Here is a 12025-nt window from a genome sequence, read left to right as displayed (position 1 = left end):
TATTGCTTTAAATAATTTTTTTTTTCAAAGGAAGAAATGAGATCCATAGCAAATGACTAATAGTATGCTTTTTTCCAAGAAGATTTTTTTTTTTTGTTTTTCAAATGAAATAAGTCCTACTTGCTCATGAATGTCACAAAGAAATCAATCTTGTATAGCAAAATTGCTATGTGCTTTACATTTTCAAGTCATGACGAGCATTAGTCGAACATATTTCAGCTCATGACAAAGCCTAACACAACTAGCTATGATAAAGGCTTAGATGATGATGATGACTTTTAAAAAAAAAAAAAATCAACAAGCAGTACATTCATCATTACATGGATGTAAGTAACAATTTCTAACACAACAAGGAATACCCATTTCCATAGCTAGTTGGAACAACAAAAAAAAAAACCTGGCCTTTGCCATTTTTATGTGGGGACTAGATGTTAACATCTAGATGATGGGATCAAGGGATAATATGCCCATCACTCCAATGGTTTAATCATTTTCAAACGGGTTCATCCAAACATGACATCAATATTCTATAGAAAAATCAAGCTACTTCCTATTATACATGCTAGGTCCATAGGTTTTTTTTTTTGTCTTGAGCATGATATAGAATTTTCATACACTCAGTACTACATGCAGAAAATGTCCATGCTTCAGTATGCTTTGTGATGGACAACAAACCACACACCAAAAACACCCACAACAATTAATAGGAAACTTCACATTCATCTATAAAAATATGAATCCACACAAGGCAAACAGAACAAAAAGGAAAAAGAAAATGTGAACTTGTGAAGATGTCAAGACATGATACAAACCTACAATCAAACAAGGAAAACCTACATGAAGCACTCCAATAGTGAAGAAATGGAAATGTATTCATGGAGTAATAACCAATTAGTTCCAATGTCCACTGCCATCCCCCCATCCATCCCAAAGAGTTGAACTAGTTCACGAGCAATGGATGGAAGATTCTTTTTTTTTCCCTCATAACAATCAGTTTGAATTCACAATATCTTGTAGCCACTATGGCTCAGTGATCCATACCATTGGTCTGATGGTTGCCATTGTAAATGGGAGATATCCCAAAGTTTTCCCTGACTGAACAATACTCTCTTTTTGAATAGATGAATGGTCTATATTCAAAATCAATGGGAAAACAAAGATCGGATGGTGAGCGTCCTATATGGGAGATTTTGGGTCACGGTCTATCACCCACTTGTCCCAACACAAGGCTCGAGCTTACTGAGCATATCCTCAACTTAGGAAGCATATAATTCTATCAGTTTAATTGATCTTTTAAAAAAAAAATCAAAATATAGGTGACAATATATATCTTATTCAAGTGCTTCATAAGGATATGAAACTTCCATTCATCAGTGCTGCAGCCACAACATGACAATAACAGCAAAATAGACCCAAAATCAATGCACAAATACAGGCCCAATAGCTGGCTGAACACATACAACTTGAAGAGTTCACCACTCCAAATTTCCATTAGATTACCTCAAGAATAACACTAATTGCTACCAGAACAGCCCCAATTGTACATGCAATCAATCCTGCTTTCTCCCTGCAGTCTACCACAACAAAGAGTAGGATGAAAGCACCAACATGCCATGGAACAACAGCAAAAAAAGAATCATGTTAGAAACAAGAACCACCCAATGCCAATACCACAACAAGGAAGCCGAGGCTCCCTCACCGGAATACCCTCCACAACTGCCCCGTAAGTTTAACACCCCACTGGGATTGCATGATAGGTTTGTGCATTCTGATAAAAGAATGGGGGTGGAGGTGTTGAAAGCCCATGTGGAGGAAAAATAGACGTTGATTGGATGGATGCGGAATGAGGATAGATTGGTAAAAAGGTGCCATAAAGAGGCTGATGGACCGGGATCTTCGTTGGATCTTCTTGTGGCATTTTTGGATTTTAATTTGGGAGAATCTCAGAGAGGCAGAGAGACCCAGATCCGAGCTATTGACCCTGGTCCCGGGTTTCTCTTGGCAGCGAAGAAAAGGAGAGTTTAATTGATCTCAAAAATCATTCATTTAGTTGAAGCATTTTCTTCACATGCAGTAAAACTCCCATGGCCATGGACAGAGCGATCGTCAGAGCCATTCTTAGTTGAAGCATTTCTTCAAACATGTAGGAGGCCATGGACAATGGCAGATATGGCTGCCACTGCCATGGTTGCTGCCCAATTTTTGGCCATTAAAAGAGGAAATGAGAGAGAAAGAGAGAGTACCTTTCACTTCATGTGCTTTGATTTCTTCTATTCTCGTCAGCTATTGGAGGGAGATCGATCAATGGCTGCTTTGAAGAGAACGAACTGGGAGAGACGTCAATGGAGAGGGAGGGAAATCAGGGAGATCGAGAGATAGAGGGAGAGGAAGGGAGAGAGATCGAGGAAGGCAAAGGGACAAGCGAGATGGGAGAGAGAGATCGAGGAAGGGAGAGGGCAGGGAGAAGTGCGCTGGACAAGAGAGAGAGGAGGGAGCGTGTGCGCGACAAGAGAGGGAAATGAAACAACGGAGAGAGAAAAGGGGCGTGGGAGACCTAGAAAGAGGGAGAGAGAGAGAGAGAGAGAGAGAGAGAGAGTGAATGGGGTTTTTTTCCAAGTGGAGGGAAATGAAACGTTTCGGAAGAGGGGGAAACGAAAAAGGCAGCGCGGATTCTGCATTTTAACCAGCTACGGTTCTGCTACGATTTTAGACCATAGCTAAAAACCCTTTGAACCGTAGCCATTGCACCGTCCTTTGTAGCCCCTTCTCGTTCTTATGTCTGACGGGGCTGGACGGACGGTCTTGTCGAGAGCTTTGTGGGGTCCATCGTGATGCATTTGATATATCCACTCTGTCCATTAATTTTGTAATTTTTTTATAGGGAATGACCCAAACATCTAGGCAAATTGAAGGTTCAATTGAACCACACCTCAATCAATGGTAGGTATTAATCTCCACTGTTTCCTACCGTGTGGTCCACTTGAGCATTCGATCTACTTCATTTTTTGGACTCTTGCCCTAAAATTCTCTTTCAAAACAGATAGACATATTAGATGGAGCGCACACATTTTAATGGGCCTCGTAGAGTCTCTTATGGGACTATCCTAGGCAAATTGAATGTTTTAAAGTGTTACTTTTTAGCTACGGTTTTAAGCCGTAGTAACTAAGCTACGGTCTATGTCCGTAGCTAAAAATCAATATAGTCCGTAACCTTTGGTCATTTTTTTGGTGGTGCAAATAAAAATTAAAGTACTGAAAGAATAAATAAATCAGAACTTAATCAGAGATCTCAATTGAAATAGTATTGAGAAATTGATTCAAACCATGTTTATAGGACAACCTTACACCAAAAACTAAGGTTTAAGGTAGGACAACCTTACATAAACTAGTAAGGATCAAGATCACAAACTAGAACAAGAGAATGTAAAAAAATGTAGCTATCTATTACAAGCATTCACCACATGTACATCTCAAGAATCATTCACCACATAAACACCAGGATTATAGTGGTTTGGTGTGTACACCAACTGTTCTCAAACAGCCACACCTACTCCACTCCCAATAATCACAACCCACGTGATATTGGTGTTCACTACAAAACAAGATTTTCTCACGTTCACCTTAAAGCCTATACAGATGTGATTTTAGGAGGGCTATCACAATCAAAACCCCACACACTGAGATTTTCTAGCTGATCTCAGTCACAACCAATACATGAGATTTTCCTAGCTAATTTCAAATAAAACCAAAAGCAGAAATTATATACTTATCTTATTTAGAAGACGTTGAATGATTTAGCCTGTAGAACTGCTTCGGTTGATGACGAATATTCAATGTTCAATGTCCAATGCCCAATAACCAAAATGAAGAGCTCTAGGTTCTAAATAGATTTTAATTTAATTCAAACCTGGGCTCCTTGTTTGAATTTCTATGTTCTCAAAATGAAGAATAAAAACTCCCTTTAAAATATATGATTCATAAAAAGAGATTTAGAAATTTCAAAACAGAAAAGCTATTAAAAAGAATTTAAAATATCATTCTATAGCTTGAAGAAGATGGGGGCTTTTCTCTCTCAAAGTGAAGGCTTTTGGTGGCTTGAATGATATAATTTAGAGTGAGAAAGATCTCTATTTATAGGCTAAAAATGTGTTGCTTCGATTGGTCTAAGGTCTCCTTCGACTAGTCTAAGAATCAACTTTCAAAATTCAGGCAGGATCGGATTAGAACTATCCTTCGACTGGTCGAGTGGCCTGCTCAACTGGTCGAGCAATGCCTTCGACTGGTCGAGGATGTCCAAAATACATTGTTGGACTTCAAGTTGAGCCACCTTCGACTGGTCGAGGGTGTACCCACAACTGGTCGAACCCTTTTCTGGACTAATCAAGAAATTAAAAAATTTTATCCAATTTTCAGTTGAGAGCTTAGATTGGTCAAAGTTTTTCCTAGACTGGTCGAACCAAAACCTAGACTAGTTAAACTAAGGTTTACACTAATCGAACTTGAGCTTAATTAAAGTATAGAAACCCAATTATTTTTGGCATTCAAAAGAACCTAAGTCTAAAGTCTTTCTAGGGTCAAATATACCTATAAACATTGAACATTGAAGTGTATACCTTGAAGCTTGTAGTTATATCTTCAGTTACGTTCATTCGATCTTCTAGTTGAAGTAGTCTTGTAAGTGTAGCTTGATCTTGAACTAGAAGAGAAGTAGAGCTCATGTACATTGGACTTTGAAGTAACCATCTTCATGTTCTGAACTTGCACTTTTCAACTTCATGTCTTGAACTTTAAAGGTGAACTTTCCATCTTCATGTCTTGAACATAAGTTGTTTTGTCCATCAAAATTTGATAAATAAATGTGCTTTATACATCACAACACTTATAGTCTCTCCAATTGTCAAATTCATGACAAAACATAACAAAATGTACACATAAGTTCAACATTTCTGCTTTGCTTGAAATCACATACTCTCCCTCAATATAAGCGCTGATAGAATACCTGTATGTACAAACATATACAAAAACCATATATCTATATGTACAACCATATCCACCTAATAATATATAATCACTCAATTCATTCAATACTAATCATATTCATTCAATACCAATCATATCCATACAAACTCTCTCCCTTTTTGTCACAAGTTGACAAAGGAAAGTAGGAGTATAAGGTAAAGAAATAAGTGAATGGCAAAATAAGCATCATGAGTAAGAGTAAATTGATATCAACTGATATAAGCATAAGGAGAGCATCATGATAATATCCAAAAGAGCATTATCCAAGTTAAGCAACTAACTTAAGCAAAAAAGTATAAATTTATACAACTCCAAGATCAAATCAAAGCAGACTAGTCGAAACCAGAGGAAGAAGGTGGTGGAATAGATGGGTCAATCTGGCGAAGATTATGCGATGAAAGTATTTATGCATATATTTCATTGAAGAGCGATGGCTTTCACCCAGATTGGCCTGAGAGACTTTCAAAACATCCACCTTGTCCTCTAGAGAGCGAAGGCGATCTTCGAAGTGAGACAGTTGAAAGTCAGGATCCACCTCATCATCAGTTTCCAACTCATAGAAGATTTCATCCATTGTAGTATCTGCTGGCAACGGTGCTTCCTCTTCTTCGACCTTATCCTCATCTTGTTGACTGGGGAGGTAATTCAGAGTCATTTTGTTAATGTTCGCATTGTCAAATGGAAGAACTGACTTAGCGGCCTCAATGGTTTGCATAACAACATTGCAATGAAGGGCAAGTGTTGTCATAAGATAAGCGAATGCAATAAAACCATGACCAGGATAAATGTGAAACTGAATGATCAAATAGTAGACCAAAGAAGGAAGACAAATGGAGATACCCGATGCAACAACATGGAGAATATGGGCCAATGGAGTAAGCTCAGATTTTTTCTAGACCGCGGATAAACATTTGAAGTAAAAATGTGGTGAAGGACACAGAAACGGGGAATCATCTTGGTGGTACATAGTGCATTACCGTCAGTCCACTCGGCATTAAATCGGCATAATTTATGGGTAATGTCCCTATGCTCAGATTCAAACATCTTATCAGAAAGAGGATGAATCAGGAGGCCTTCATCATTAACATTTACATTAAGTAAACCCGAAATTAGGTGCCTATCTATCAACACTATCCCTTCTCTAAAATTGATGGAGAATGTAAGATTTTCAAGGGACAACTCCCCAATAGATGTAAACATGCCTTCTGCAATGGAATGGTAAGCCAGTCCGCCCCAACCAAAAATGTTTTCCCAACCAATATTTCAGAGAATGGGCAACAACTTGAAACAAGCAATATGGTCAAGATTTACCGCATTTTCAATTATTATATCCCGAGTGGGGAAATCCCTTACATGCTCTGAATCTTTTACGAGAGCTCTCAGGGTTCTCACCCTAATTGGAGTTGTCCGGGAGGAGGATCCGCTAGGGCCCTTGCGTGTGACCTTCCTCTTAACGCGTTGCTCCATGTACAGTATGCACAAGAGAGTATAATATGCGGCTTTGGCTTAAGGTCAAATTTTAGCCTAAAAACCCTTGTAGAAAAGAGTGAAAATCACAAATCAACAACACCACAAAGATTAAAATGCATAGAGGAACCCAAATCTAAAAGGAAATCGAAAATGATACACTTACTAAAACTCTATGGAGATGGGTTCGACGGGTCGATCAAGGAGGTGTTGAGGAAGAAGAAGAAAATGGGAAGAAAAAAGAAAATGGGAAGAAAAAAAAAATGATTTTCCCCTTTTTTAGGAAGCCAACCTGTGCTCCACAATTGGTCGTGTACATGCTTGATCGATCGTGGCTTGACTGGTCGAGTACGTGGTCGAATGGTCGTGCAGATAAAAAAAATCAATATTTTTATATTAAAAACAAAATGAAAACATAACATGACATAATTAGTTTGCAATGCACATACCAATATCATGTTTCAATTTAGATAACCTATTCCTGTCAAGCGGTTTCGTCATAATATCGGCAAGCTGATTTTCGGTATGCATGTATTCTAAAGAGATGCTCTTATCTTCAATCAATTCTCGAATATAATGGTAACGAATGTTTATATGCATCGTACGAGAATGTTAAATGAAATTTTTAGAAATGTTAATTCCGCTAGAGTTATCGCAACACAAAATCATTGTATTTTGCGCAATTCCGTAATCGATTAGCATTCTTTTCATCCAAACCAGCTAGGTATATGCATTACCAGCTGCAATATATTCAGCATCAGCTGTGGATAAAGATACCAAAATTTGTTTCTTACTGTGCCAGGAAACCAAAGAGTTTTCAACGTAGAAACATCCACCACTAGTAGATTTTCTATCATCGATGTTCCCAGCCTAGTCAGCATCTGTATATCCAGCTAATTACACATTTGTATCATGCGGATACCATAGATCGTGATTAGAAGTACTTGCGACATATCTAACAGCAATAAGATGTGATTCTTTTGGCTCAGATTGATATCTTGCACAGATTCCAACACTAAAGGAAATATCTGGTCTACTAGAAATTAAGTATAATTGACTACCAATCATGCTACGATATAAGCGAGAGTCTATACTCTTACTTGTTTCATCCTTTAAGAGTTTGAGAGTCGTACTCATACGAGTATCGAATTTCTTACCATTCTCAAATCCAAATTTCTTAACCAAATTTAAGGCGTATTTGGTTTGAGAAATGAAGATACCTTCTTCTTGATGTTTAACCTGTAAACCTAGGAAGTAGTTCAGTTTTTCAACCATACTCATTTCGAATTTGAATTTCATAAGTTCTGCAAACTCAATGGACAAGTTAGTACTTATAAAACCATATATGATATCATCAATATATATTTATACAATTAGTATGTGTTCATTACATTTTTTTAACGAATAAGGTTTTATCAATACTTCCCATGATAAAATTGTGAATGAGTAAGAACTTAGTCAGTTTTTCATTCCACGCCTTGGGAGCTTGTTTTAATCCGTAAAGTGCCTTTTTAAGGTGATATACATGATTTAAGTGTTTAGGGTCCTCAAAACCCTTAGGTTGTTCAACATACACCTCTTCATGTAAATTCTCATTTAAGAAAGCACTTTTGACATTCATTTAATATATTTTGAATTTTTTAAAGCAAGCAATGGATATAAACAATGTGATAGATTCAAGACAAGCTACTGGTGCAAAGGTTTCATCATAATCTATTCCTTCCATTTGAGTATACCCTTGTACAACCAGTCTAGCCTTGTTTCTAATTATATTCTCCAATTCATCAGATTTGTTTTTGAAAATCCATTTGGTTCCGATTATATGTTTATCAGATGGTCTTGGAACCAAATACTAGGCATCATTTCTTACAAATTGATTCAATTCTTCTTACATGGTAGCAATCCAATTCTCATCAGTAAGTGCCTCTTTTACGTTGGCCGGTTCAACTTGAGAAGTAAAGCAAACATAATTGTAAATATTTTCTAGTTGTTTTCTTGTTCGCACACCAGTGAGAGGATTCCCTAAGATTAGATCAGTATGATGATCCTTGACTAATCTTAGTTCAGTATTAACTGGACTAGATGAAGAGTCAGGTTTCTCAATTAAATTGACTTCATCATCTTCTCGACTAGGTGTGGGTGTGATCAGGTGATCATCGATTACGGCATTAATGGATTCCTAAATTACCCATGTTCTTTTATTCAGAACACGATATGCTCGACTATTCAGAGCATATCTCAAGAAAATCCCTTCATCACTCTTGGCCTCAAATTTCCCTAAGTTTTCACGGTCACGTAAAATAAAACACTTGCTTCCAAAAATTCGAAAGTACTTAACCGTTGGTTTCTTATTAAACTATAATTCATAGGTTTTTTTATCTTTAGATTTTCTTAAATACATACGATTTATAATATAACATACAGTATTTATAGCTTCAGCCCATAAATTTTTAGGTAGGTTCATGTTGTTAAGCATAACATTGGCCATCTCTTGTAGCACTCTATTTTTCCTTTCAATAACCCCATTTTGTTAAGGTGTCTTAGGAGCAGAAAATTCATGTGATATGCCATGATCGGTATAGTATTTCTCAAAATTGTTATTCTTGAATTTAGTACCATGATCACTTCTGATTTTGATAACATTTTTTTTCGGTCTGAATTCATTTTAATATCTTTTTAGCTTCATCGAGAGTTTCAGATTTTTCTCTCACGAAGGCTACCCAAGTAAATCTGGTAAACTCATCTACAATGACCAAAAAAGTACTTTTTACCACCTCAACTCTCCGTTCTTGTTGGTCCAACTAAGTCCATATGGAGAAGTTCAAGGGGTTTGGTTGTGGTTAAGGAGTTCACCTTCTAGTGACTGCTCCTAGGTTGCTTGACAATTTGGCATGCACCACATATTCTATCCATTTTCTTTAATTTGAGTAGACCTCTAATCAAATCAATTTTGCTCAGTCTATAGAGGTTTCAATAGTTAACATGTCCAAGGCGTTTGTGCCATAATTCGGTTTCATCAGTTTGGACTATGTAATATGAGAAGGTAGACGAGAAAGATTCATTAATGATATAGTAGTTCTCAGATGTTCTACGACCATTTAATATTACACAACCTTTCTCATTAGAAATCTCGCATCCTTGATCGGTAAATTTATTACTATGTTTATTATCACAGATTTGAGATATACTTAAAAGATTGTGCTTAAGACCTTCAACATATAAAACATTTTCAAAAGAAGGAAGGTTAAAAAGTTGTACAGTACCTTGGCCTATAATCTTACAATTGCTTCCATCACCAAAAGTAACTGAGCCATCGTTCATTTCTTTGCAGTTGGTGAATATCTCCTTGTCACTTGTCATATGTCTTGAGCATCCATTGTCCAGTTACCATTTTGAATTACTAGAAGCTTTGAAGGCAGTATGGGCAACAAGACAAGTAACTTTAGGAACCCACTTCATTGTAGTCCTCGGTTTAGGAGTACCAATGGTTTTTCTCGGTTTGTAAGAGTTGAAATATCTCTATTTGTCAACTCCGATAACATTTGAGTTAGATTTGAGAAGCTCTTTGAGTAAATCCACTATTTTTTCAGCTAAGGGATTATGAGATTTCTAAGGCTGATGTTATTAGATTTGACTTTAGAAGCTTGAAAAGGTTTTAAATTTTTAAAATTATTTTGATTATTTCTCAAGTTCTTTCCTTTTGAGTTCAACTCTCCTTTTACAAAAATAAGAGATGCATTCTTATTTTTTAATAGAATATTTTTATTATAGCCCAGACCCGATCTATCACCACATTTTCTGGATGCGGTTACTAATTTTTCAAGCTTAGGGTTTCCATGGGCGTATTTCCAAGTGTCCTTAGAACTCAATAGAGAAGAGACTTCAAGTTTTAACTTCTTATTTTCTAATCTGAGTTTTTCAAATTCAGAATTTTTAAAACTTAAATCAACTTTTGTTTTTTCATAACAATCAGAAAAATGGGACTTTTCCAAAACAACTTTGTCAAGTTCTTCTTTTAGTTTTTTTTAAAAAAAATAAAATAAAATTGAATCTTTAACTTGACAACTATTTTTCAACTCTCCCTGTATAGGGCATTATAGGCATCTTAGATATCATCTTCATTTTCATTTTCAGGGTCACTCCTGAGATTCTCATAATCAGATAAGTTACAACTATCTGAGGAGGTGACTCTGGCTATAGTTATTAGGGCTTTAACTTCATTTAAAGTTCACGTTCTGAATCGTCTGACTCAGAAGAACTTTCAGAACCGGATGATTCAACCCATGTTGCAATCATGCCCTTTCTTTTTTATCTATCCATTTAGGACATTTATTCGCCAAATGCCCATATTCATGACAGTTTAAACATTGACTGTCTTTTACAGATTTCCAAGTTTTTGATTTGCCTTTTCTTTTATCATAAGGCTTTTAAAATCAGATCGTTTCTAATTTTTGAAAATTCTGTAAAATCTTTTTACAAGTAAAACCATATCATCCTCAGTATCTTCTCAATCAGTATTATCATTGTTTTATTTTGAAATGGACTTAGATGACTTAAGGGCTATGGACTTACCTTTAGGAACTTTGAAACTTAACTCGTATGTTTGAAGTGATCCGACTAACTCCTTAACCTTCATTTGATCAGTGTATCTAAGTTTTTGAATGGCAGTCACTTTGGAATTAAACCTCTCAGAAAGTGATCGTAATATCTTAGCACAAACATTGCTTTCTAGGATACCATCGCCTAAACCCCAAATGGAATTCACTATGTCATTTAATTTCGTATAGAAGTCCATGAATGTTTCATTTTCTTTCATACGTATTTCCTCAAACCTTGTAGTGAGGATTTGAACTTTAGATTTCTTGATAGTAGTGGTTCCTTCATGTGTCATTTCAAGGATGTCTCATGCTTGCTTAGTTGTATCACATGATATAATTATTTTGAAATCATCAGGTGATAAAGCGCAAGTAATGGCATTTAAGGCCTTTGCATTTGCACTGCTCTCATTTTTCTGAGGTGTGGTCCATAGATAATAAGGTGATTCTTTAGTGGACTTGGTTCCATTACTGCCTAAAACCTCAGACACTGGTGGTTTCCATTTGGTCACCATGGCTTGCCACACAATTTCATCAATGGATTTTAAGAAAACTCGCATTTTGACTTTCCAACAGGCATAATTTGAGCCATCAAATGGTGGACACCTGGTAATAGACAGGCTATTAAATTTTGACATATTAGAAGCTCTGGATCTTTAAACTCTAGAAAATTAATCCAAATAAATGAGCCAGTTAGCTCTGATACCACTTAAAAGAGGTGAGCTTACAGTCTTGAACGTGAAGGTGAACTTTCCACCTTCATGTCTTGAACATAAGTTGTTTTGTCCATCAAAATTTGACAGATAAATGTGCTTTATATATCACAGCACTTATAGATGTTGTTGATACACCAAGTGCATATAAATAAAAACCATCTACTTGCTTGGGTTAGATATTGACAATCTGTATTTGCACTCGGCAGACTTTTACAATTGCTAGAATGA

The sequence above is a fragment of the Magnolia sinica genome, chromosome 18 (assembly GCF_029962835.1).
Source record: "Magnolia sinica isolate HGM2019 chromosome 18, MsV1, whole genome shotgun sequence".
Taxonomy (NCBI): Eukaryota; Viridiplantae; Streptophyta; class Magnoliopsida; order Magnoliales; family Magnoliaceae; genus Magnolia; species Magnolia sinica.
Note: the sequence above shows the minus strand (reverse complement) of the source record.